This window comes from Pan troglodytes, chromosome 19, assembly GCF_028858775.2.
Source record: "Pan troglodytes isolate AG18354 chromosome 19, NHGRI_mPanTro3-v2.0_pri, whole genome shotgun sequence".
NCBI lineage: Eukaryota > Metazoa > Chordata > Mammalia > Primates > Hominidae > Pan > Pan troglodytes.
In genome coordinates, this window is record NC_072417.2 from 30,511,731 (window position 1) to 30,538,178 (window position 26,448).

The window sequence follows — 26,448 nt, forward strand, 5'->3', positions numbered from 1 at the left end:
GCCTGGCTAATGTTTTTGTATTTTTAGTAGAGACAGGGTTTCACCGTGTTAGACAGGATGGTCTTAATCTCCTGATCTCGTGATCCACCCGCCTCGGCCTCCCGAAGTGCTGGGATTACAGGCATGAGCCACCGTGCCTGGCCTTTTTTTTGTGAAATGGAGTCTCGTTCTGTTGCCCAGGCTGGAGTGCAGTGGCATAATCTTGGCTCACTGCAACCTTCATCTCCTGGGTTCAAGTGATTCTCCTGCCTCAGTCTCCTGAATAGCTGGGATTAAATGTGTGTGCCACCCTGCCGGCTAATTTTTATATTTTTAGTAGAGACAGGTTTCACCATGTTGGCCAGGCTGGTCTCGAACTCCTGACCTCAAGTGATCTGCCCCCATCGGCCTCCCAAAGTGCTGGGATTACAGCCGTGAGTCACCCCAGCCGGCCCTGAACCATATGATCTCTAGAATTAATCCACGGTTATATGCATAAACTCACATTAGCACAGACATACCTATTGAGTTTTGCACATCTTCACACTCCTGAATAGTGAAGTGAGTATTGGTGGACAACATTCTGATGACCATTGGGCTGAGAGGTTGTGAGGAAGAGCTAAACACGGCAGGTGAGTGGTACTGTCTGTGGCTTGGGAAGGTTTTCCTAGACAGATAACTGTTGTTGAAGATTTTTCCAAATTTGTATTTTTTAGTGTCTAGTGTAATAATCTGTAGACTTTGTCATGGCATAGATAGATGGAGCATAAAAGAGAATGAAGGGCCGGGCGCGGTGGCTCACGCCTGTAATCCCAGCACTTTGGGAGGCTGAGGCGGGTGGATGACCTGAGGTCGGGAGGTCGAGACCAGCCTGACCAACATGGAGAAACTCCATCTCTACTGAAAGTACAAAAATTAGCTGGGCATGGTGGCGCATGTTTGTAATCCCAGCTACTCGGGAGGCTGAGGTAGGAGAATCGCTTGAACCTGGGAGGTGGAGGTTGCAGTGAGCCGAGATTGCACCATTGCACTCCAGCCTGGGCAACGAGAGCGAAACTCCGTCTCAAAAAAAAAAAAAAAAAGAAAAGAAAAAAAAGAGAATAAAGATCTACTCCATCTTTATCAAACTCTACAACTTCTTTGGTCTTCTTTTATTTTGGAGATGGGTTATGTTTTGTAGAGACACAGTCTCACTGTGTTGCCCAGGTTGGTCTCCAACTCCTGAGCTCCAGCAATCTGCCCACCTTGGCCTCCCAAATTGCTGGGGTTACAGGTGTGAGCCACTGCACCCAGACTAGAAAACTTTTTTTAAAAGTTTTACTGTGAGAAAGAAAGCAGAGAAATGAGGCCACTGACTAGAGGGAACATAAATGCCTCACATCTTTATTGGTCCAAGCAAATCTTTATTCATCCTCCCCACCCTCTTGCCTCTGGCTGCCTGCTTCTCTTAGCAGAGGAGGTGGTTAGGGCAGAGGGGCTCCATTGCCTTCCTTGGGTTTTGTGATTTTTGCTTACTATTTCCTTAACATGATGACATGATTCTCTGCTCCCCTGAGGTATTATCACCTTCCCTCCTGTTGCTCTATTTGAAACTCTCTGTACATTAGTTCCTAGATGCCACGGTACAATGCTGCCACCTTGGAGCAGGAGTAGGAATTGATCTGAGGGCTTGCTGTTCTCATCCAGTGTCACAAGGTGGCAAAAGAGCTCACTTTTCCCAAAAGAGACCTTGTGCTTGGCCAAAGATGAAGTCTAAGAGTTTTCTTTGATCACCTCGCAGACCCTACCCTTTTCTTTTGTAACTTAAAGACTCTAAAGTCAGCCTGGGCCAGGCACGGTAGTTCATACCTGTAATCCCAGCAGGTTGGGATGCCAAGGCGGGTGGACACTTGAGGTCAGGAGTTCAAGACCAGCTTGACTAACATGGTGAAACCCTGTCTCTACTAAAAATACAAAATTAGCCAGGAGTGGTAGCGCACGTCTCTAATCCCAGCTACTTGGGAGGCTGAGACAGGAGAATCATTTGAACTCAGGAAGCAGAGGTTGTGGTGAGCCAACAGCACACCACTGCTCTCCATCCTAAGCGACAGAGCAAGACTCCATTTAAAAAAAAAAGTCAGCCTGCATATTGGAGTAGGCCATACTGTCGGGGACAGAGCGGTGGAAGAGCTGCAGTCAAAATATCCAGGAGTAGGCCGGGCACCGTGGCTCACACCCATAATCCCAGCACTTTGGGAGGCTGAGTCAGGTGGATCACGAGGTCAGGAGTTCAAGACCAGCCTGGCCAACATGGTGAAACCCCATCTCCACCAAAAATACAAAAATTATCTGGGCGTCGTGGCACATGCCTATAGTCCCAGCTACTTGGGAGGCTGAGGCAAGAGAATCACTTGAACCCGGGAGGCGGAGGTTGCAGTGAGCCGAGATTGCACCACTGCACTCCAGCCTGGGTGACAGTGCGAGACTCCATCCTCCCCCACCAAAAAAAAAAAATCCAAGTGTAGACAAATAGATCCATGTTTCTATTATTTCTAATAGACTATTTCTCTACTCCTAGATATTTTGACTGACTTTCTAAGCATTTGGAATATCAGTGGAGCAGAGTATGTCTCTTCTGATCTCCTTTTCCCACAACAAAAACATCAAATTTAGCAGGAAAAAAGTTATGAGTTTTATGACATATGCAGTTCAGAGATATGACATTGGAAGAGAGTAGGAACTAGGACCAAATGGATGAATCAGGATGGGTCTGCAGAAGGAGCACTTGACAGGAAGCCAAGAGGCCTACTCTAGGCTCTTTAATTGACTAAATCAATTTGAACAGGTCACTTGTCTTCTCTTGGCCTCTATTTCGGTTTCTGTAATGAGGTGGTTAGACAAAATGGCTTACAAGGCCTCTTCTAGCTTTAAAATTATTGTACCTGCACACTATGCTACTCTTTTTTTTTTTTTTTTTTGAGATAGAGTCTCGCTCTGTCGCCCAGGCTGGAGTGCAGTGGCGCTATCTCGGCTCACTGCAAGCTCCGCCTCCTGGGTTCACACCATTCTCCTGCCTCAGCCTCCCAAGTAGCTGGGACTACAGGTGCCCACCACCACGCTTGGCTAATTTTTTGTATTTTTAGTAGAGATGGGGTTTCACCATGTCAGCCAGGATGGTCTCGATCTCCTGACCTCGTGATCCACCTGCCTTGGCCTCCCAAAGTGCTGGGATTACAGGCGTGAACTACTGCGTCTGGCTTATGCTACTGCTTTTTAAAGGCTGCATGCCATTTTGTTCATTTGTTTTGGTTTGTTTTTAAATTTAAAAAATTTAATAATGGAGGCAGGGTCTCAGTATGTTGCCGAAGCTGATCTTGAACTCCTGGCTCAAGCAGCCCTCCCACCCCAGCCTCTCAAAGTGCTGGGATCATAGGGATCAGCCACCAGCATGGCCATTTTATTTCTTTATTTCTTTTTCTTTATTTTTTTTTGAGACGTAGTCTCGCTGTGTCCCCCAGGCTGGAGTACGGTGGCGTGATCTCAGCTCACTGCAACCTCCGCCTCCCAGGTTCAAGCCATTTTCCTGCCTCAGCCTCCCAAATAGCTGGGATTACAAGCGCCCATCACCACGCCTGGCTAATTTTTGTATTTTTAGTAGAGACGGGGTTTCACCATGTTGGTCAGGCTGGTCTCAAACTCCTGACCTCAAGTGATCCACCCGCCTCAGCCTCCCAAAGTGCTGGGATTACAGGCGTGAGCTACTCGGCCTGGCCGCGGCCGTTTTTTAATTGTGGAATATACCATATATACAGGAGAGTATATAGAACATAAGTATATTTTCAATAATAATAATAATAATACTGAAAAGGTGAACATATGTTACCATCACCCAAATTAAGAAATTGAACATTGCCAGCATCATGGATGCTCTTTACATGTCTGTGCCTCTGGTCCTCCGGTCTCTTTCCTCCTCCCAATCTTTATTTTTCCATGTTTTGTAAAATCATTGAACTATCAGCCGGGCGTGGTGGCTCATGCCTGTATCCCAGCACTTTGGGAGGCTGAGTCAGGTGGATCACCTGAGGTCAGGAGTTCAAGACAAGCCTGACCAACATGGAGAAACCCTGTCTCTACTAAAAATACAAAATTAGCCAGGCATGGTGGCAGATGCCTGTAATCCCAGCTACTCGGGGGGCTGAGGCAGGAGAATCACTTGAACGCGGGAGGTGGAGGTTGCAGTGAGCCGAGATCGTGACATTGCACTCCAGCCTGGGCAACAAGAGTGAAATTCCATCTCAAAAACAAACAAACAAAAAAATTGAACTCTCTATATATGTATCACTAAAAATATTTTGTTTACTTTTGAATGTTATATAAATGGAATCAAACTCTATGTATTTTTTTTTTTTTTTGAGATGGAGTCTTGCTCTGTTGCCCAAGCTGGAGTGCGGTGGCATAATCTCAGTTCACTACAACCTCCGCCTCCCAGGTTCAGGCGATTCTCCTGCCTCAGCCTCCCAAGCAGCTGGGATTACAGGCATGTGCCACCAAGTCCGGCTAATTTTTGTATTTTTAGTAGAGACGGGGTTTCGCCATGTTGGCCGGCCTGGTCTCGAACTCCTGACCTCAGGGTGATCCGCCCACCTCAGCCTCCCAAAGTGCAGGGATTACAGGGATGAGTCACCGTACCCGGCCTAATTTTTATTTATTTATTTATTTATTTATTTATTTATTTATATTATTTTTGGAGACAGAGTCTAGCTCTGTCACCCAGGCTGGAGTGCAGTGGCACAATCTCAGCTCACTGCAACGTCCACCTCCCGGGTTCAAGCAATTCTTCTGCCTCAGCCTCCCAAGTAGTTGAGACTACAGGCACACACCACCATGCCCGGCTAATTTTTTTTTTTTTTTTTTTTTTTAGTAGAGACTAGTTTTCACCGTGTTGCCCAGGCTGGTCTTGAACTACTGAGCTCAGGCAATCCGCCTGCCTCGGCCTCCCAAAGTGCTAGGATTACAGGCGTGAGCCACTGCGTCTGGGCTGGAAATTTCTTTTATGTGTTCTCCCAGTCACTACTCACCATCAAAAGTAAATATTATCAGCTGGACACTGTGGCTCGCGCCTGTATTCCCAGTACTTTGGGAAGCTGAGGCAGGTGGATCACCTGAGCTCAGGAGTTCAAGATCAGCCTGGCCAACATGGTGAAACCCCGTCTCTACTAAATATACAAAAATTAGATGGGCATGGTGGCTCATGCCTGTAGTCCAGCTACTCAGGAGTCTGAGGCAGGAGAATCACTTGAACCCAGGAGGCAGAGGTTGCAGAGCCGAGATTGGGCCACTGCACTCCAGCCTTGGTGACAGAGTGAGACTCTCTCTCAAAAAAAAAAAAAAAAAGGAGGGGCCAGGAGCAGTGGCTCACGCCTGTAATCCCAGCACTTTGGGAGGCCAAGGCGGGCAGATCACCTGAGGTCGGGAGTTGGAGACCAGCCTGGCCAACATGGTGAAACCTCGTCTCTACTAAAAATACAAAAATTAGATGGGTGTGGTGGTACGCACCTGTAATCTCAGCTACTCGGGAAGCTGAGGCAGGAGAATTGCTTGAACCTGGGAGGCGGAGGTTGCAGTGAGCCAAGATTGCACCACTGCCCTCCAGCCTGCAGTTACAGAGCAAGACTCCATCTCAAAAAAAAAAAAAAAAAAGAATGTATTATCCAGATTCTTGCCATCACAAATGAGTTTTGCCTATTTTTTTTTTTCTAGAAATGGGGTCTCTCTCTCTCTGTGTTGCCCAGGCCAGATTTGAACTCCTAGGCTCAAGTGATCCTACCACCTCAGCTTCCTGACTAGCTGAGACTACAGGGGCATGCACCTGGCTTGTTTTGCCCATTTTTTTGTTGTTGTTTTATTTTGACAGCGTCTTGCTATGTCACCCAGGCTGGAGTGGAATTGTGTGATCAAGACTCACTGAAGCCTCCAACTCCTGGGCTCAAGCAATCCTCCCACCTCAGCCACCCAAGTAGCTGGGACTACAGGCGTGTATCACTTGCCCAGCTAAATTGTTTATAATTTTTGTGAGATAGGGTCTCCCTATGCTGCCCAGGCTGGTCGCGAACTCCTGGCCTCAAGTGATCTTCCTGCTTTAGCCTCTCAAAGTGCTAGAATTATAGGCATGAGCCACTGGTACCTGGCCTGTTTTGCCTGTTTTTGTAGCAGGAAACATACATTTTTTGCTCAACATTATGTTGGTAAAATCCATCCATATTACTTCATGTAGCAATCATCTGCTCATTCTCATTGCTTTATAATATTTCATTGTATGAATGTATCACAATTTGTATATTCATTCTGCTGTTGAGAGACATTTGTGTTGTTTCCAGTTTGTAGCCATAATGAGCAATGTTTCTGGGGCAGTTTTGAAAGTTTCTCCAGGGTATAAATCCAGAAGTAGAAGCTGGTTATAGGGTATGCAGGGTATGTACAACTTTACCAATTAATGCCAAACTGTTTTCTAAGGGATTGTCCTCACTACACTCCTACTTGTAATATATGCAGGTTCCTACTATTACACATGCTTGCCAAAGGGGCCAAAGAATCTTTCTTGTGTGATGCAATAATAAGCCTGAGTGGGGCCAGGCATACTCACACGTGCCAGCCCTTTGGTTGGTACTCAGAAGCTCAGGCCACAGTCATTTGTTCCTTCCAAGTAAGGGTAAGGATTCATAATATCCCAAGGTCCCTGATCACATGCTCCATTAACCTGGAAATATTGGGGCGGATGGGTTGGTGAACTGAATTTTCATTTTATTATTATTATTTTTTTAGATGGAGTCTTGCTCTTGTCACCCAGGCTGGAGTGCAATGGCGCAATTTTGGCTCACTGCAACCACCACCACCTGGGATCAAGTGATTCTCCTCCTTCAGCTTCCCGAGTAGCTGGGATTACAGGCACCCACCACCACGCCTAGCTGATATTTGTATTTTTAGTAGAGACGGGGTTTCACCATGTTGGCCAGGCTGGTCTTGAACTCCTGACCTCAGGTGATTCACCCACCTCGACCTCCCAAAGTGCTGGGATTATAGGCGTGAACCACAGTGCCCAGCCACTGAATTTTTTATTTATTTATTTTTTGAGACGGAGTCTCGCTCTGTCACCCAGGCTGGAGTGCAGTGGCGCAAACACGGCTCACTGCAACCTCTGCCCCCCGGGTTCAAGTGATTCTCCTTCCTCAGCCTCCCTCATAGCTAAGATAGGGCCTCCACTCTGTTGCTCAAGGTGGGTGCAGGGGGCAGTGAATTTAGTAATGACACAATTTTTTGTTTGTTTGTTTGTTTTTTTGTTTGAGACGGCACTCTGTCTTGCCCAGGCTGGAGTGCAGTGGTGTGATCTCGACTCACTGCAACCTCCGCCTCCCAGGTTCAAGCAATTCTCCTTTCTCAGCCTCCCAAGTAGCTAGGACTATAGGTGTGTGCCACCACACCCGGCTAATTTTGTATTTTTGGTAGAGACGGGGTTTCACCATGTTGGCCAGGTTCATCTTGAACTCCTGACCTCAGGTGATCCACCCACCTTGGCCTCTCAAAGTGTTGGGATTACAAGCATAAGCCACTGCGCCCAGCAATCACAATTTCTGAATCAATTGAGGATCCATAAAGCACTCTGTTCTGTATTGATTACTAATAGGAAATGAAAGGAAAGGAACATGGAGAGAAAGGGGAAAGTAATATTTTCTGTGTGCCTACTATCTAACAAGCTCTGTGCCAGAAGCTTAACATGTTGGTTACATCATTTAATCCAAAACACCACCTTAGAAGGTAGGCTTTATATCCTGAATATAAGATAGATATATATAATATAGATAAGGAAACTGAGGCTCAGAAAGGTGTCAGTTCCTCAAGGCCACAGAGCTAATTAGCGACAGTCAGGATTTAAAGCATAGCCTATCTGATTAAAGAGCTCAAGCTGTTTATAATACAGAGCACAGAGAAGGTAGAGTTGCTGCTGCTCTTGAGACTGACACTGCCAATACCAAGAATCGGTTCTTCTCAGTTTTGCTTGCCTGTATTCACCCCCAAAACTATGTTATTCAACTGATTATGGCCATCTTGTTCATTGATTGAAGCTACATTTCCTTTTCATGGATTTTTTGTTGTCTTTATTCTTTCTTCTTTTTTTTTTTTTTCTTTTTCCAATAAGAAAATTGGGCACATCAGCACAATAGGTCCACTGATAAACATGACTTGTGTTGGAAAATAACTTTGTACCTGCAGGTCTAGGAGTTAACCAGAGGTGAGATGATATTTTTCTTTTTTTCTGAGACGCAGTCTTGCTCTGTCACTCAGGCTGGAGTGCAATGGCATGATCTTGGCTCACTGCAACCTCCGCCTCCCGGATTCAACAGATTCTCCTGCCTCAGCCTCCTGAGTAGCTTGGATTATAGGTGCCTGCCACAACACCCAGGTAATTTTTGTACTTTTAGTAGAGACAGGGTTTCTCTATGTTGGTCATGCTGGTCTCAAACTTCTGACCTCAGGTAACCCTATTGCCTCGGCCTCCCAAAGTGCTGGGATTACAGGCGCGAGCCACCACACCTGGCCCAGAGGTGAGATTTTTTTTAAAAAGACGTGACATTGTGGCCAGGTGCGGTGGCTCACGCCTGTAATCCCAGCACTTTGGGAGGCTAAGGCGGGTGGATCACAAGGTTAGGAATTCAAGATCAGCCTGGCCAAAATGGTGAAACTCTGTCTCTACTAAATATACAAAAATTAGCCAGGCGTGGTGGCATGCACCTGTAATCCCAGCTACTTGGGAGGCTGAGGCAGGAGAATTGCTTGAACCTGGGAGGGAGAGGTTGCAGTGAGCCGATATCATGCCACTGCACTCCAGCCTGGGTGACAGAGTGAGACTCCGTCTCAAAAAAAAAAAAAAGACATGACATTGTGAAATCTTCTGCTCTAAGATATGACATACAGGAAAATTTTAAGACAAGATATTAAAAGGATAAAAAGAAATTGAATGATGGCTCAATTTTTCTTGACGATAAAGGCTCTACAAAATTATTAATGTTATATTTTATTATGTATTGTGTTTCATATATATAACAACAATAGAGAGTGAAGGTAGAAGACAGGTAGAGGCCTAAATATGTAGCAGGAAAAACCTGAACCTGATATAGGAATGATGGAGACACTAGGGAAGTCTAAAGAGAAGGTAGGGATGGGGCAGGAAATCAACTTACCAGGAGCACCGTCATGGCTTTAGAGGAAAGTGAAGTCAGGGATGGCTAGGCTATAAAGCTGATCAACATAAAATGTCAGAATCCTACGATTGGGCAAAATCCAAACAAGTCATCTTGTCCATTTTCCTGTTTTTAAAGAGCCCTCTAAAATTTCTCCAGGTATTTTAGTTGTGAGGTATGTAGGACTTAGGGATCTTAAAAACATATATATTGGAGGTATCATGGAGGAAGAAGTTAAGATTTGGTAACTGGCTGAAGTATAGAGACTGGAAGTGTTTGCTATTGGATAAGGAAGGAGTGAGAGCAGAAATGCCATGTGAAAACCCTGTGTCCATGTGAAAACATCGTGGGGAGTCTCTACTATTCATGCTGTCCTTCATTGTGCAATTCTACCTTTCATCATTAGGACCAGACTTATGAAGTGGCCTTCTGAGGACATTTTCTGACCTTATGGTATGAAGTTCCTTCAGGCTCTTAATTCTGGATAAACTGGAGTGATTAACAACAGCAAAGAGACATAGTATTCAGATAAGGACTTTGTGTCTTATTTTTCTTTTTATATCACAACTGGAGCCACAGTTGTGGGCAAGGCACTGACTTTCTTGATGAATTCTGTCCATCTGTAAAGCAGCTATATATCCCACTGGAGGCTTTGCCTCTCAGAGACAACGTGAAGACGGATAAGCAGGCATCAGGAGCAGAGTGGCCTCTCAGGTACAGAGCTAATCTTTATTTCAGTCAATGAAGCGCTTACTAATAGAAATACCTAGTCCTACTTGAAGAGCTATAAAAGGGGGTAGCAAACTATAAGAGATGGTCTCTGCCTTCAGGATTTAACTGGAGAGCTAAAACCAGTATGCAGACAAAAAAATATATATCCTAATTAAATTCTGAACTGTGGGCCAGGCATGGTGGCTCACACCTGTAATCCCAGCATTTTGGGAGGCAGAGGTGGGAGGATCATTTGAGGTCAGGTGTTTGAGACCAGCCTGGCCAACATAGTGAGACTCTGTCTCTGCCGGAAATACAAAAATTGGCTGGGCATGGTAGCACATACCTGTGATTCCAGCTACTCGGGAGGCTGAGGCAGGAGAATCACTTGAACCCGGGAGGCGGAGGTTGCAGTGATCTGACAGCACGCTACTGAACTACAGCCTGGGAGACAGAGCAAGACTCTGTCTCAAAAAAAAAATTCTGAACTGTGTGGTATGACCATATTGCTACAAGAATTCAAAGGAGAGAGAGATCAGTGAAAGCTGGAGAAGTAAGAGAAATCTTGGAGAAAATGGGACTTCCAAGGACTAGAAAGATTCAGAAAAATAGGAGAAAAGTTGGACAAGTCTGACACCATAAACAAAGGTATAAGGATAAGAATAAGCATGGCAAGTGCCAGAAGCCAGATTAAAGTATAACTATTGGTGGTCAGCAGGAAATAATATCCTAATAATTCCTCTATTCTCTGTCCTAAAGATTGATCACTGACCTTGTTATCTACGAATTTGGATTCATGGTCAGACAGCCCCAGGACAGGGGGCTCTTCATGGTTCTATTTTCTTTTCTTTTTCTTTTTTTTTTTTTTTTTGAGATGGAGTCTCTCTCTGTCTCCCAGGCTGGAGTGCAGTGGCCTGTTGGCTCACTACAACCTCTGCCTCTCGGGTTCAAGCGATTCTCCTGCCTCAGCCTCGTAAGTAGCTGGGATTATAGGTGCCCGTCACCATGCCAGGCTGATTTTTGTACTTTTACTAGACATGGGATTTTGCCACGTTGGCCAGCCTGGTCTCGAACTCCTGACCTCAGGTGATCCGCCCGTCTTGGCCTCCCAAAGTGTTGGGATTACAGGCGTGAGCCACCATGCCTGGACTCTTTTCTTTTTTTTGAGATGGAGTCTTGCTTTGTTGCTCAGGCTGGAGTACAGTGGTGCAATCTCGGCTCACTGCAACCTCTGTCTCCTGGGTTCAAGTGATTCTGCTGCCTCAGTCTCCCAAGTAGCTGAGACTACAGGCACGTGCCACCATACCCAGCAATTTTTTTATTTTTTATTTTTATTTTTTTGACAGAGTCTCACTCTGTCACCCAGGCTAGAGTGCAGTGGCACGATCTCGGCTCACTGCAACCTCTGCCTCCTGGGTTCAAACAATTCTCCTGCCTCACCTCCTGAGTAGCTGGGATTACAGGTGCCTGCCACCATGCCCAGCTAATTTTTTGTATTTTTAGTACAGACAGGGTTTCACCATATTGGCCAGGCTAGTCTTGAACTCCTGATCTCAGGTGATCCACCCACCTCGTCCTCCCGAAGTGCTGGGTTTACAGGCATGAGCCACCGTGCCCTGCCGCAAATTTTGTATTTTTAGTAGAGACGGGGTTTCACTATGTTGGCCAGGCTGGTCTAGAACTCCTGACCTCGGGTGATCCACCCGCCTTGTGCTCCCAAAGTGCTGGGATTATAGGCGTGAGCCACCATACCCAGCCCATGGTTCTATTTTCTATTAAGGCACTTTGTTTTCTCCCTTGATTCAACTCAAACCTGACTTGACAGACTTTCTTGTCCTAAGAGTGACAGGTATTGAAGGCCTTGTTGTTCAACAGAGACTCTGGCACACAAAGAGGGGAACAATAATGATAAATCTTAAACGACTGTCCTCAAACTTTAGGGTGATTAATTATTAGGGATGCTTTAAAAAAAGAAAAAGTCGGCCAGGTCCAGTGGCTCACGCCTGTAATCCCAGCACTTTGGGAGGCCAAGGTGGGTGGATCACAAGGTCAGGAGTTTAAGACCAGCCTGACCAACATGGTGAAGCCGCGTCTCTCCTAAAAATACAAAAATTAGCTGGGCATGGTGGCACGCGCCAGTAATCCCAGCTACTTGAGAGGCTGAGGCAGAAGAATCGCTTGAACCCGGGAGGTGGAGGTTGCAGTGAGCCGAGATCGTGCCACTGCACTCCAGCCTGGGTGACAGAGCGAGACCGTCTAAAAAAAAAAAAAAACAATAAGAAAAAGAAAAAGAGAAAAAGTCAACCAAGTGTGGTGGCATGTCCCTGTAGTCCCAGCTACTTGAGAGGCTGAGGTGGCAGGATCGCTTGAGCCCAGGAGTTGAGGCTGCAGTGAGTAGTTGTGATTTAAAAAAAAAAAAAGGGCTGGGAATCTGCATTTTTAACAAGCACCCTGGTGGTTTTTTTTTTTTTTTTTTTGAGACGGAGTCTCGCTCTTTCGCCAGGCTGGAGTGCAGTGGCGCGATCTCAGCTCACTGCAAGCTCCGCCTCCCGGGTTCGCGCCATTTTCCTGCCTCAGCCTCCGGAGTAGCGGGGACTACAGGCGCCCGCCACCACATCTGGCTAATTTTTTGCGTTTTTAGTAGAGACGGGGTTTCACCATGTTAGCCAGGATGGTCTCGATATCCTGACCTCGTGATCCACCCGCCTCGGCCTCCCAAAGTGCTGGGATTACAGGCGTGAGCCACCGCGCCTGGCGCACCCTAGTGTTTGTTTCATCAGGTGGTCAGTGGGACATGCTTTGAGAAACGATGCCCTAATCTAAATATTTGACCAAAAAATGCCAAATGAAGCTGTCTGGACAGTGGCCCATATAATGTTTATATATATCTGGGTTTATCAATTTTTGAGAATTTATCTTTTCTCATCTATGGCTATTACAAATTCATATGGCTATCATCTAAAGAGTGTGACACAGACACTCGGTTTTAATGTGCTAGTTTTATCTTCTTAAATAGACTATAATCACCTTGAAGACAGGGACCTCTCATACTTTTCTGACTTTACCCACAGGAAGATAAGAAAGCAACTTTAAGGTTGGAAGGTAGCTGGGATGCTCAGGATGAGTCCCTAATACCTTTACATCACCTTGAAAACCCTGGAAGTCATATATTTGGGATTTTGTATTCGTTTTCTAGGGCTGTTATAGCAAAGTACCACAAACTGGTGGCTTAAACAACAGAAATGCATTTCCTCAGTTCTGAAGGCTAGAAGTCCAAGATTAAGGTGTCAGCAGTTAGTTTTTTTCTGATATTTTCTCCTTGGTTTGTACATGGCCATGGACGCCCTATGTCTTCATATGTGTGTCTGTGTCCTCGTCGCCTCGTCTTATAAGGACGACAGTCATACTGGATTAGGGCCCACCCTTATGACCTCATTTTAATTTAATTACCTCTATAAAGACTTTGTCTCCAAATATACTCACATTCTGAGGTATTAGGGGTTAGGACTTCAACATATGAATTTTGGGATACAATTCAGCCCATAACAGACCTCTAGTATCAGCTTCTAGAAATGTACCACTCATCCTTCTCTTCCATTTGTTAGTCTCATATAGTAAGTTCTCTCCACCCTTTGGTTCTCCTCCTCCGCCTCTTACAGACGTAATAGCTTGTGTAGCAATAACTCATGGAGCAGCTCTAAAGAACCTACAGTAGGGATGGGCAGGTTGTGGCATGCACCAAACACCCTAACACTCAGGGGTTGCTGAAATTCCAGTTGTACTGTCTTAAAGACACAGCGCTTTGCTCATTCTCTGCCCAGCTGTCTTAGCATTTGGTGATAACAATTAGATTATTAGATCCTCTGTAAGTGACCTTGGTATCGTAACTCATCCTTCCTTAATTACTTTTGTTTTCACTGTAGCTTCTATTAGGCCTTTCTTTGGCCAGTTCTTTAGAAAGCTCAATTATTTAAAATAATCAGTGAGGTCAAAAGCAGGACATGCAGGGGCTGGCTGAAATTTCACATAAGGACAGTTTTTGAGGGTAAATCCCTGGTTTTGCAGAGCTCGTAAAGCTGGTAAACAGCGACACCATTAAGAATCCTGGGGAGACTTGGCGTGGTGGCTCACACTTGTGGCCAGCACTTTGGGAGGCCAAGGTGGGCGGATCACGAGGTCAAGAGATCGAGACCATCCTGGCCAACATGGTGAAACCCCGTCTCTACTAAAAATACAAAAATTAGCTGGACTTGGTGGTTTGTGCCTGGAGTCCCAGCTATTCGGGAGGCTGAGGCAGGAGAATGGCTTGAACCTGGGAGGCGGAGGTTGCAGTGAGCTGAGATTGCACCACGGCACTCCAGCCTGGGCAACAGAGTGAGACTCCATCTCAAAAAAAAAAAAAAGAATCCTGGGGAAAGAATTCCTATTACTTAAGAGGATCTAGGAAAGGTAAAAGAAAAATAAGAGGCAACCGCATGGTTTTTAGTTCTTTTAAAGTCACTCCCTTCATGTCAGCTTCAGAGACTGCTGTTATGGAAAGGCAAGGCTTCCCTCTTCCCAGGCCATTTTTTTCGGTGAGTCAAATCAAACATCTTAATAAACCAGGAAGTCTTGCCCAATTATCTTTTTCCTCCCACTACATTTGTCCAACTGATTGATATATTAGTGATATAATTATTGTGAAATATGAATCCCTGTTCTGTAAAGTCCACATCTTCTTTCCTAAGTTCTCTGCTTCCAATCCCTGTTATTTAATTAACTTATTTATTTAGAGATGGGGTCTTTTTACGTTGCCAGTCCTGGGGTGCAGTGGCTATTCACAGGGGCAGGCACAGTACACTACATATAGCCTTGAACTCCTCGCCTCAAGCCATCCACCCACCTCAGCCTTCTGAGTAGGTGGGACTACAGTCCAGGTACGTGCCACTGTGCTTGACCCTATTATTTTAAAAATGGGTTGATAAATTCTTAGGGAAGCCCCACTTAGTGGGATTATGAGGGCTCCTAGATAAATATTGTTCCTTGTTGACCAATCTTTCCCTCTTTCTGCCTCAGCTTCCGCCAAGAACTTCTTACCTGGGCATGTATTTCTATCCTATTCACTTTTTACTCTCTGGCGTAGAACTTCTTCCTACCAAACTGTCATCCTCTGCACCTCTCCTGGCCTTCCTCACAAGTTTGTAAGCATTAAGAAGGTGCGCTGCATGCCTCATTAAATTCCTCCTTGGAAGGGCTGAGTTCACCCTGTTCTTCTCAAGTGCAATTTTCTCCAAGTTTCTTCCCTACGCAATGTTTGTATTGTGTTGGGACCCCTTGCAGTTATTATTAATTTTCAACACACAGCTACCATGAAAGTCTTGCTATGAAGTAACTGGCAAAACTAGAGACACCGACTGGCTTCCTCTCAAAGGCTCGGCGTGCCCACAGTGGAGGACGGGAAGCATTCTCCAATCCGAAAAGTCTGGAACGCTGTGGCAACTATTTTGCTCAGGGCAGGCAGAAGACGGTGGTTCTTTGGTACATTCCCCTTCTTACTGAGCTTCGTTTACTGAGGCTTCTCCTCAACACGCCAGGGTCCAGCATGTATAACACCTTTGGAGTGGGCTGTCTCGGGGCTGAGGAGCGAAACGGGGGGCTGGTTATGGAGTTCCAGCATGGGGTTACTTAGCTCGCCCAGACTTGGAAACCAGCCAGCGTGATGAGGACAGGTAGTGGACGCGATTGCCCACCCCTTGTTAATGTGTTAGGATTAAACAGACAATTAAACGGGCCCGCACACCGCCTGCCCCATTCAAGCCCGCCTTAATTCTGGGTTCCCTTTCCCCCCCTCTACAGGCCGGCTAGTCCTGGCCCCTCACTTGGGACGCCTCTGTCCCTGATGCGAGGCGCATGCGGGACCGCTTCCCCCACTCCCCTCTCCGCCAGGAGGAGGAGCCGAGGGGTTGGCCCCGTACCCGGCTGTGGCAGAAGGGGCCGCGAAGGCCGGGCCAGGGGCGCCACGACTGCCCAGGGCCCGCCCGCGGCCCGCCCGCGGCCCGCCCGCGGCCCGCCCGCCCTCTAGCCGCTCGGCCCCGAATGGCAGATCCGCGCTCGGACCATCGGCATCGCCTCACATCGCTCCGCCCCGCGCCGCCCTCCCATTGGCTGCCGCTGAGCCCTCGGGCCCGCGCCTCGCCCCCCGGCGGCCCTGGCAGCGCCGCAGCCCGGAGCGGGGTCGGAGGTGAACGGCCTGGAGTAACCCCGGACGTAGTCACCTCATGGAGCTCGCCGGCTGAGGTGGGAGGCAGGGGCGGGGCGGGGCGGGGTGGGGCGGGGGCGGGTCAGGCCCCTGAAGCCCCGCCCCTTCTCCGTGTGCCGGGCCGGCCTGGTGCTGCGCGCCTGTCAGCCATCGCTGGAGCCGCCGGCGTCTCCTCCCGCCCAGCAGTTCCTCCACGCAGGGGCTCCGGAATCGCCCGACCGCACACATTGCCACCCTGAGGTGAGGTGAGGGCCGGCCCAGAACCTGTGACCGGGGACCTGGAGAAACTGGGGCCAAGGGAGGGGCGGCGGCAGGCAGAGGGCCGCCTCCCAGCCTCCGCTCACCCGCACGCGGCCTGGGCTCCACACTATCCAGACCCGGTGCCGGGCAGCCCAGCCCTTCCCGCAGCTCTGAGGCCTTGAGGTCCCCTCCCTAGAGACATGGAGAGGTCTGGGGTCTCGGGAGGTGGGAATTCAGATCCCGGAACTGGGAGGCGTACAGTTCAGGGCTCCTCTAGGAAGGGGCTGGAGTTTCTGCCTGGAGCTCGCCCGCCACCCCTCCTGCCCAGCTCCAGCGTGGTCTGATTCCTTCCAGACCCCTCTCCAATCCGATTCTGGGCTCGGGAGAGGGAGAAGACCACGTGGGAAGGGGGCGTTGCGGGTTGGGTCTGATTGCATTGAAAGTCCTTTCTCTCTTGCAGAGTGAGGTGTGGGGTGCAGACCTCACTTGCTCTCTCCGTGCCTTTGTATCGTGGCGAGAGCCAGGGCCAGGCAGGTTGTCTCTGCCCGTTCCTGTTCCCAGGATTTTATTATGTTCTCTGCGAGGGACATAGTAAATGTACATGCCTTTTGTTACTCTCCTCGTTTGCCATGCTGATCAAGGGAAGTTACTGGAAATAGGACGTAGGAAGCTGATGTGAAGCTAATGATTTCACAGGAAAATGTGCGTGAAGGTCCTGCCCGGATCGGGGCCAACATTATTTTGGATTTGGGAGTGGGAGAGTGGACACTAATGGACACTTGAAATCACCTCTAAAAATCAGGGACTTCGTGTAGGCCTTGTGGGTTTTATAGAGACATTTAAGAATATAACTGCTCAGGAGAAATAGTTTAATTTCAGATATTTTTGTTTGGAGGTTTAAGACTGGAATAAAAAAAAAGACCCCAGGCCTTCCTGATTCTGTTTCTACTTAAGCGATGTTTCAGTAATTTCCTAATGTGTGGATAAACCTAATAACCACATCTTCAGTCTCAGAAGTTTATTTCCTTGGATTTTCTCTCTCTTTCCATTCATTTTTTCCCTCCCAATTCGGTAGTATAGATTGAGAAGCATGCTTTCTTTGGTTACATGGTCTTTTCTCCCTCAGCAGGGAAGAATACTCATATTTGTCCCTTCTTGAGGGGGATGCCCTGGATGTCTGTGATGAGAAGGATTTCTGTGGTGCTTATTTGACAGGCACTTTTCAGAAAAGCATTGTGGCCTAATAGAGCAGGACCACAGTTTACCTGTCCAGATAGATGCCTGCTTGCTACAAATAGCAAGTTTCTTCCCACTTCTCTTGCCTCAGTTTCTTCATTTCTCAGTAAAACTGAATGCATAACAGGAGGACTGATGTGAACCCAAGAATATTAAACATTTTAAAGTGGGCATATGAAAGATGCCAAAGGTAAAGTATTAATTTATGAAGCCATCTGTGTTTACTAGTGTTGTAGAATTTTGTTGTTGTTGTTTTGTTTGTTTGTTTGAGATGGAGTCTTGCTCTGTCACCCAGACTGGAGTGCAATGGTGCGATCTCGGCTCACTGCAACCTTCGTCTCCTGGTTTCAAGAGATTCTCCTGCCTCAGCCTCCCGAGTAGCTGGGATTACACACGTGCGCCACTACGCCTGGCTAATTTTTGTATTTTCGGTAGAGACGGGGTTTCACCATGTTGGCCAGGCTGGTCTCCAACTCCTGACCTCAGGTGATCCACCCTCCTCGGCCTCCCAAAGTGCTGGGATTATAGGCATGAGCCACCACGCCAGGCTTGTTTTGTTTTGATTTACCAGTGCATAATAGAAATACATCAAGCATAAGATTAAATTGCTTTTTAAAAAGGAAGTCTTGGGAAATGGTGGCATTTATCTTAGTGAATTTACAGTTCAATAACTAGGTAATGCTGAAGACCTGGTATTGTGAAAGCCAGCCTCAGAGAACGCTCTCTCATCTGATGTTGACCTCTCTAAAGTGCTGTGAACAGGTTCAGGTGTAGATCACTATGTAACATTATCTCCTTTGCAGTCAATGACTAGGAAAATTTTTATACCTGTCACGTGGACTGGTTTAACAGGTTTAGGGCTAGTGTTTTTCTTTCTTTAAAATCTTTTTTTCCTTTAATTGGATGGCTAATATCCTAATAGTCTTAGTTGAGGAAAGAAGTAAATTAAAATACAAACTGTGGAATAATGCATTAGAAATTAGTATTTTCAATTGTGGGAGGAGAAGAGAATCCTTCTGTAATTCAGAAAAAAAAGTTATGTCATTATCTAACATGTTCTTAAAGATTAATAATTATAGAAGCTGCCAGGCGCGGTGGCTCACTCCTGTAATCCCAGCACTTTGAGAGGTCGAGGCTGGCGAATCATGAGGTCTGGAGATCGACACCATCCTGGCTAACATAGTGAAACCCCGTCTCTACTAAAAATACAAAAAATTAGCCGGGTGTGGTGGTAGGCACCTGCAGTCCCAGCTACTCGGGAGGCTGAGGCAGGAGAATGGCATGAACCTGGGAGGCAGAGCTTGCAGTGAGCTGAGATTGCGCCACTGCACTCCAGCCTGGGTGACAGAGTGAGACTCCGTCTCAAAAAAAAAAAAAAAATAATAATAATTATAGGAGCTATGTGTCAAGCATCTTTCCAAACCCGTAAAACAGTAAGATTACAAAAAAGCGAATAAACAGTAGAGACTCATTGGCTAAAAAATTCCTATTAACTATTGAGATAATTACCATTAATCTTCTACTTTAACAGATTATTAACAGATTATTAACTGTTTTTTTGTTTGTTTCAATTTAATTTTATTTTATTATTTTTTGGAGTCAGAGTCTCACTCTTTTGCCCAGGCTGGAGTGCAGTGGCACGATCTCGGCTCACTGCAACCTCCACCTCTCAGGTTCTAGCAATCCTGCCTCACCCCCCTGAGTAGCTGAGACTACAAGGTGCGCACCACCATGCCCGGCTAACTTTTTGTATTTTTAGTAGAGACGGGGTTTCGTCATGTCGGCCAGGCTGGTCATAAACTCCTGACCTCAGGTGATCCGCCCTCCTCATCCTCCCAAAGTGTTGGGATTACAGGCGTGAGCCACCGCATCCGGCCTCCATTTTATTTATTTATTTATTTATTTATTTATTTATTTGAGACAGAGTTTCACTCTTGTTGCCCAGGCTGGAGTGCAATGATACGATCTCGGTTCACCGCAACCTCCACCTCCCAGGTTCAAGCGATTCTCCTGCCTCAGCCCCCCGAGTAGCTGGGATTACAGGCATGTGCCACCACGCCTGGCTAATTTTTTTGTATTTTTAGTAGAGATGGGGTTTCTCCATGTTGGTCAGGCTGGTCTCGAACTCCCGACCTCGGATAATCTGCCCACCTCAGCCTCCCAAATTGCTGGGATTACGGGCGTGAGCCACTGCGCTTGGCTATTTTATTTTATTTTTTTGAGACAGAGTCTCACTCTGTCACCCAGGCTGGAGTGCAATGGTGTGATCTTGGCTCCCTGTGACCTCCACCTCCCATGTGCAAGCGATTCTCCTGCTTCAGCCTCCCGTGTAGCTCGGATTACAGGCGCCTGCCACCACGCCTGGCTGATTTTTGTATTTTTAGTAGAGACGGGGTTTCACTGTGTTGGCCAGCCTGGTCTTGAACTCCTGACCTTGTGATCCACCCACTTCGGCCTCCCAAAGTGCTGGGATTACAGGTGTGAGCCACTGCGCCTGGCCACTTTATTTTTTATGTATTTTTTTTTTTTTTGGAGATGGAGTCTCACTTTGTCACCCAGGCTGGAGTGCAGTGGTGTGATCTCGGCTCACTGCAACCACCGCCACCCGGGTTCAAGCAATTCTCCTGCCTCAGCCTCCCAAGTAGGTGGAATTACAGGCGCATGCCACCATGCCTGGCTAATTTTTGTATATTAATAGAGATGGGGTTTCACCATATTGGCCAGGTTGTTCTCTAACTGACGTCAGGTAATCTGCCCGCCTCGGCCTCCCAAAGTGCTGGGATTACAGGCATGAGCCACTGCGCCTGGCCTTTATTTTTAAGTGTTTTTGATTTATTATTTTTTTAGAGATTTTCTCGCTGTGTCACCCAGGCCGGATGGAGTGCAGTGACGTGATCATTGCTCATTGCAGCCTCAACCTGGGCTCAAGCAGTCCTCCACCTTACCTTCTGGAGTAACTGGGACTGCAGGTGTACACCACTGCGCCCAGCTAATTTTAAATTTTTTTTGTGGGGTGGAGTGGGGGTCTCGCTTTACTGCCCAGACTGGTCTCGAACCCCTGGCTTCAAGTGATCCTCCGACTTCAGCCTCCCAAAGTGTTGGGATTATAGGTGTGAGCCATTGCACTCAGCCTGTTTCTTTAATTTTAAAAAACTGTAATGAGTACTGTATTCGCTTGAATCTAATGGACTATTTGAAGGTGATATTAAACAGGTAAGAAACTATGACAAATAGTGTCATAAGGATGTTGCACTTACACTGTATAAATCTGATTGATATGGCATTAATTCTTATGAGTTTAGCTGGCCAATCTCAGTTGAGTGTTCTCTAATGATGCAGTTCTCTTACTAATTTGTTACTTTTTCAAGTTACCATTGGGCTGTCTAGTCTTAGGATGTTTAAGGAGGCAAGTGAAAAGTGGCTTCAGCAAGGGCTATTCAGTGCCTTGCCTAAAGGTTGGTGGCCCCAGTTGGTCTTGCCTTCCGATGATGTTGAGACTTAGACTCATTCCATCCTTTTAGCATGCCATACTCATGCTGTTTTATATAAGGAACCACAATAATGTTTACCATTCCATGACATCAGGACTGGAAATTGCATGGCAGTACTATTTATGGAGTGGTTATTTCAGATAGAATAAAATTGTATAAATTATTTTCTTTATTTTGAGACAGGGTCTCTCTCTGTCATCCAGGCTGGAGTGCAGTGGTGCAAACATGGCTCACTACAACCTTGACCTCCTGGACTCAAGCGATCCTCCCACTTCAGCCTCCTGAGTAGCTGGGATCGCAGGCACATGTCACCATGCCTAGCTAATTTTTTAATTTTCTGTAGAGATGAGGTCTCAGTGTAATGCTCAGGCTGGTTTCGAACTCCTAGGCTCAAGCAATCCTCCTGCCTTGGCCTCCCAGAGTTTTGGGATTACAAGTATGAGCCACCATGCCCAGCAAAGTTTGAAAATTCCGAATGAACTCATGAAGTTTGAAAAAACAGACTCAGTTTTGGGGGAGTCTTTCTCAAGAAATATAAGGCCTCATTTATGAATATTTGGTTATCCCCTCTGATAGAAATAGAGTATAATACTCATTAATTAAGTTCCTGTAAAATTATCTTTTTTTTTTTTTTAAGACGGAGTCTTGCTCTGTCGCTTAGGCTAGAGTACAGTGACGTGATCTCAGCTCACTGCAACCTCCTTCTCCTGGGTTCAAGTGATTCTCCTGCCTCAGCCTCCTGATTAGCTGGGATTATGGGCGCACACCACCATGCTCGGCTAATTTTTGTATTTTTAGTAGACAGGGCTTCACCGTGTTGGTCAGGCTGGTCTTGAACTTCTGACCTCAAGTGATCCGCCAGCCTTGGCCTCCCAAAGTGCTAGGATTACAGTTGTGAGCCACCGTGCCCAGCCTATCTTCTTTTTTTATAAGCATTTTTCAAATCTGTTCTTAGTTGTGTATATATTTTACACACATGCCAAGATTTGGAATAGTAGGTTGATAGGAGCTTGATTAGTTTTTAAGTTTATTAGGAGTAATATCAGTAGATTAGCAGCAAGAAAATGAATCGCTGGGTCCTGTTTTATGCTTTAGCATTTAGTGGTATTCCTGGCCCTGGCAAGGCAAGCTGTTTAATTTTACTTTGATTCTATCTCAAAATTCAATAACTTAATAGAACATTTAGTACTGGAAAGTACCTAAGGGATTTTCTTTTCCAGTTTTCCACTTAATATGAGAGAATATTTTATCTGATGTACGTTGGAAAGTTTCCAACGATAGGCACATCTGGCTTAAGGCATCATGGGGCAACTGATTTTTGGGAGTTCTTCATAATTTTCAACTTAAAACTGCCTCCCTAAAACTGCATAGGATGTTGTAGCTACAAAGGAATTAGGAATTTTTGCTTTAACCTGTAAATGTCTCCAGCATAGATCTCTGTTAGGTAATATAAAGTATAATGCCTTAACACATCCGTAGGACTTGAAGGCAAAAAAAATAAGCAGTATTTCCTTAAGGAAGAAATTTCTTTTCTTTTTTTTTTTTTGATAAGGTCTCACTGTGTTGCCCTCACTGGAGTGTGCTGGCACAGTCATGGCTCACTGCAGCCTCACTGCAGCCTCAACCTCTCAGGCTCAAGTGATCCACTCACCTCAGCCTCCCAAGTAGCTGGGACTACAGACACACACCACCATACCTGGCTATTTTTTTTTTTCTTAATTTTGGTAGAGATGGGGTTGCATCACGTTGCCCAGGCTGGTCTCAAACTCCTGGGCTCAAGCGATCTTCCTGCCTCGGGCTCCCAAAGTGTTGAGATTATACAGCCATGAGCCAGTTCTTTTCCTTGAGACTCTGGTTTTCTCTAAATGCAGCTCTATGAAATAAGATTATGAGCATAAATTAATTCATCCTAGAACTTTCTGAATTCACAAAATGGCATTTTACCTGGAGGCCTCTAAATGTTTCTAGAGGATAATGTTTGAAATAACGACTTAGTTTGTGTCTCCTAGTTTTGTAACTCAAATATTCGTTGCAATTCTGATAAAACATGAAGCCTGGCCAGGCATGGTGGCTCACCCCTGTAATCCCAGCACTTTGGGAGGCTGAGGTGGGCAGATCACAAGGTCAGGAGATCGAGACCATCCTGGGTAACATGGTGAAGCCTTGTCTCTACTAAAAAGTTAGCCGAATGTGGTGGCGGGCGCCTGTAGTCCCAGCTACTTGGGAGGCTGAGGCAGGAGAGTGGCATGAACCCGGGAGGCGGAGCTTGCAGTGAGCCGAGATCGCGCCGCTGCACTGCAGCCTGGGTGACAGAGCAAGACTCTGTCTCAAAAAAAAAAAAAAAAAAAAAAAGCAGCCTGTGAAAGCCTGGTGTTTACACAGCATTGTGAGGCATTGAGGGTGGTGGATCTAAAACAATTAGAAGAGGCTGGGCACGGTGGCTCACATCTGTAATCCTAGCACTTTGGGAGGCCAAGATGGGAGGATTGCTTGAGGCCAGCAGTACAAGACCAGCCTCGTTAACATAGCAAGACCTCCATTTCTCTCCTTTTTGTTGTTTTTGGAAGAGAGGATAACTTTTCCCAGCCTCATCTAGGAGATAACCCAGAGTCAATTACATAGTAACACATATTAAAGAAATAAGTGAATAACATTTCAGTTGTCTGGCTAAATCCTCTGACAGATATGAGATAAGGGATCAGAGTAGCATGGAATTAATTGAGGAAAGCTTCTTATTAAACTTACTTAAAATCTTCAGTTGGCAATACATTCATGTGGTTCAACATTTTATTTTATTTGTTTATTTATTTTTTGAGACAGAGTCTCACTCTTTGTCACCACAGGCTAGAGTGCAGTGGCAGGATCTTGACTCACTGCAACCTCTGCCTCCTGGGTTCAAGCAATTCTCGTGCCTCAGCATCCCATGTAGCTGGGATTACAGGTGTGTGCCACCATGCCCAGCTAATTTTTTGTATTTTTAGTAGAGATGGGGTTTTACCATGTTGGCCAGGCTGGTCTTCAACCCCTGACATAAGGTGATCCTCCGGTCTTGGCCTCCCAAAGTGCTGGGATTACAGGCGTGAGCCACCGCACCCAGCCTGTTTCAACATTTTATTTTATATTTTATTTTATTTTATTTTATTTTTGAGACAATCTTGCTTTGTTGCCCAGGCTGGAGTGCAGCGGTGCGATCTCAGCGCACTGCAATCTCCACCTCCCAGGTTCAAGCAATTCTCCTGCCTCAGGTTCCCGAGTAGCTGGGATTATGGGCATGCGCCACGCTCCACCACGCCCCTCTAATTTTTGTATTTTTAATAGAGACAGGGTTTTACCATGTTGGCCACGCTGGTCTGGAACTCCTGACCTCAGGTGATCTGCCCACCTCGGCCTCCCAGAGTGTTGGGATTACAGGCGTGGGCCACTGCACCTGGTCTGGTTCAACATTTTAAAAGCACAAAAGGGGGCCGTGTACGTTGGAGTACAATGGCCTGATCTTGGCTCACCACAACCTCCGCCTCCCAGGTTCAAGCGATTCTCCTGCCTCAGCCTCCCGAGTAGCTGGGATTACAGGCATGCGCCACCACGCCCGGATAATTTTGTATTTTTAGTAGAGACAGGGTTTCTCCATGTTGGTCAGGCTGGTCTCAAACTCCCAATCTCAGGTGATCTACCTGCCTCGGCCTCCCAAAGTGCTAGGATTACAGGCGTGAACCACCACGCCCAGCCCGAAACACATTTTTTTGTTTGTTCATTGTTTTGTTTTTGAGACAGGGTCTTGCTCTTTTGCCCATGCTGGAATGCAGTGGTACAGTCACGGCTCACTGCAGCCTCAACCTCCTGGGCTTAGGCGATCTTCCCACCTAAGGGTCCCAAGTAGCTGGGACTACAGGCATGTGCCACCACACCCAGCTAATTTTTTCTGTTTTTTTTTTTTTTTTTTTTTTTGAGACGGGTTCACTGTGTTGCCCAGGCTGGAGTACAGTGGTGCAATTATGGCTCACTGCAGCCTCGACCTCCTGGAATCAAGCAGTCCGCCCATATTAGCCTTCTGTGTAGCTGGGACCATAGGCACGTGCCACTATGCCTAGCTAATTTTTAATTTTTTTATTTTTTATAGAGACGGAGTCTCACTTTGTTGCCCAGCCTGGTCTTGAACTCCTGAGCAGTCGTAATGCCTCAGCCTCCGAAAGTGTTGGGATTACAGGTGTGAGCCACTGTGCCTAGCCTGTTGTATACTTCTATTGCATCACATCCAGTGATGCACACACAGAGTAAACCACACACACATCATACAAGGATATCTGTTTTTCCTAATATTGGTGATATTTAGTTTGAATACTTAGTTAAGATGGTATCCATCAGATTTCTCCATTGTAAAAATACTTTTCCCTTTTGTAATTAATATGTAAGAATATGGCCAGGTGCAGTGGCTCACGCCTGTAATCCCAGCACTTTGGGAGGCTGAGGCAGGCGGATCACTTGAGGTCAGAAGTTCGAGACCAGCCTGGCCAACGTGGTGCAATCCTGTCTCTATTGAAAATACAAAAAAACTAGCTGGGTGAGGTGGTGGGTACCTGTAATCGCAGCTACTTGGGATGCTGAGGCAGAAGAATTGTTTGAACCTGGGAGGTGGAGGTTGCAGTGAGCTGAGATCTGGCCATTGCACTCCAGCCTGGGCAACAGAGCGAGACTCTGTCTCAAAAAAAAAAAGCTATATATATATACACACACACAAACACACACACACACACACACACACGTAAGATATATATATATGTAAGATACATCTTATATACGTATATATGTAAAATATATATGTAAGATATATCTTATCTATATGTAAGATGTATGTATATATAATATATATTATATATATGTTTTTTATATATATATATGTAAGAATGTGTTGTTTTCCACTGAGCATGGTGGCTCATCCCTGTAATCCCAGTGCTCTGGGAGGCTGAGGCAGATGGATTGCTTGAGGACAGGAGTTTGAGACCAGCCTGGCCAATGTGGCAAAACCTCATCTCTACTAAAAATATAAAAATTAGCCATGTGTTGGGGCACACGCCTGTAATCCCAGTTACTTGGGAGGCTGAGGCACGATAATTGCTTAAGTCTGGGAGGTGGAGGTTGCAGTGAGTGGTGATCACGCCACTGCACTCACATCTGGGCAACAGAGCGAGACTCCATCTCAAAAAAAAATAATAATAATAAATAATAAAGAATATGTTGTTTTCTGAAAACCCTTTATCCAATGGTTTTAACATATATTTACGATATTTGCCAACATCAATTATTGCATTGGTGTTTTGTTTTTTTTTTTTGAGACGGAGTC

General features: G+C 46.2%; 1 protein-coding gene across 17 annotated transcripts in view; it reads left to right on the plus strand.

Moving 5' to 3' along the window:
- ACACA (acetyl-CoA carboxylase alpha) overlaps positions 1 to 26,448 on the plus strand; it is a 330,230-nt gene that overhangs the window by 35,141 nt on the left and 268,641 nt on the right. For 2 of the 17 annotated variants that reach the window (XM_003953058.6, XM_063798641.1), the window contains exon 1: positions 16,239 to 16,383. The exons of 7 other annotated variants lie outside the window; for them this stretch is intronic. The gene's annotated coding sequence lies outside the window, so the exon portion shown is untranslated. Of the gene's footprint in view, positions 1 to 6,621; positions 6,668 to 7,639; positions 7,771 to 8,298; positions 8,417 to 9,600; positions 9,909 to 16,071; positions 16,182 to 16,235; positions 16,389 to 26,448 lie in introns of those variants that run through there. 8 more of the 17 variants (XM_063798639.1, XM_016931956.4, XM_063798640.1 and 5 more) reach the window with 8 other exon arrangements.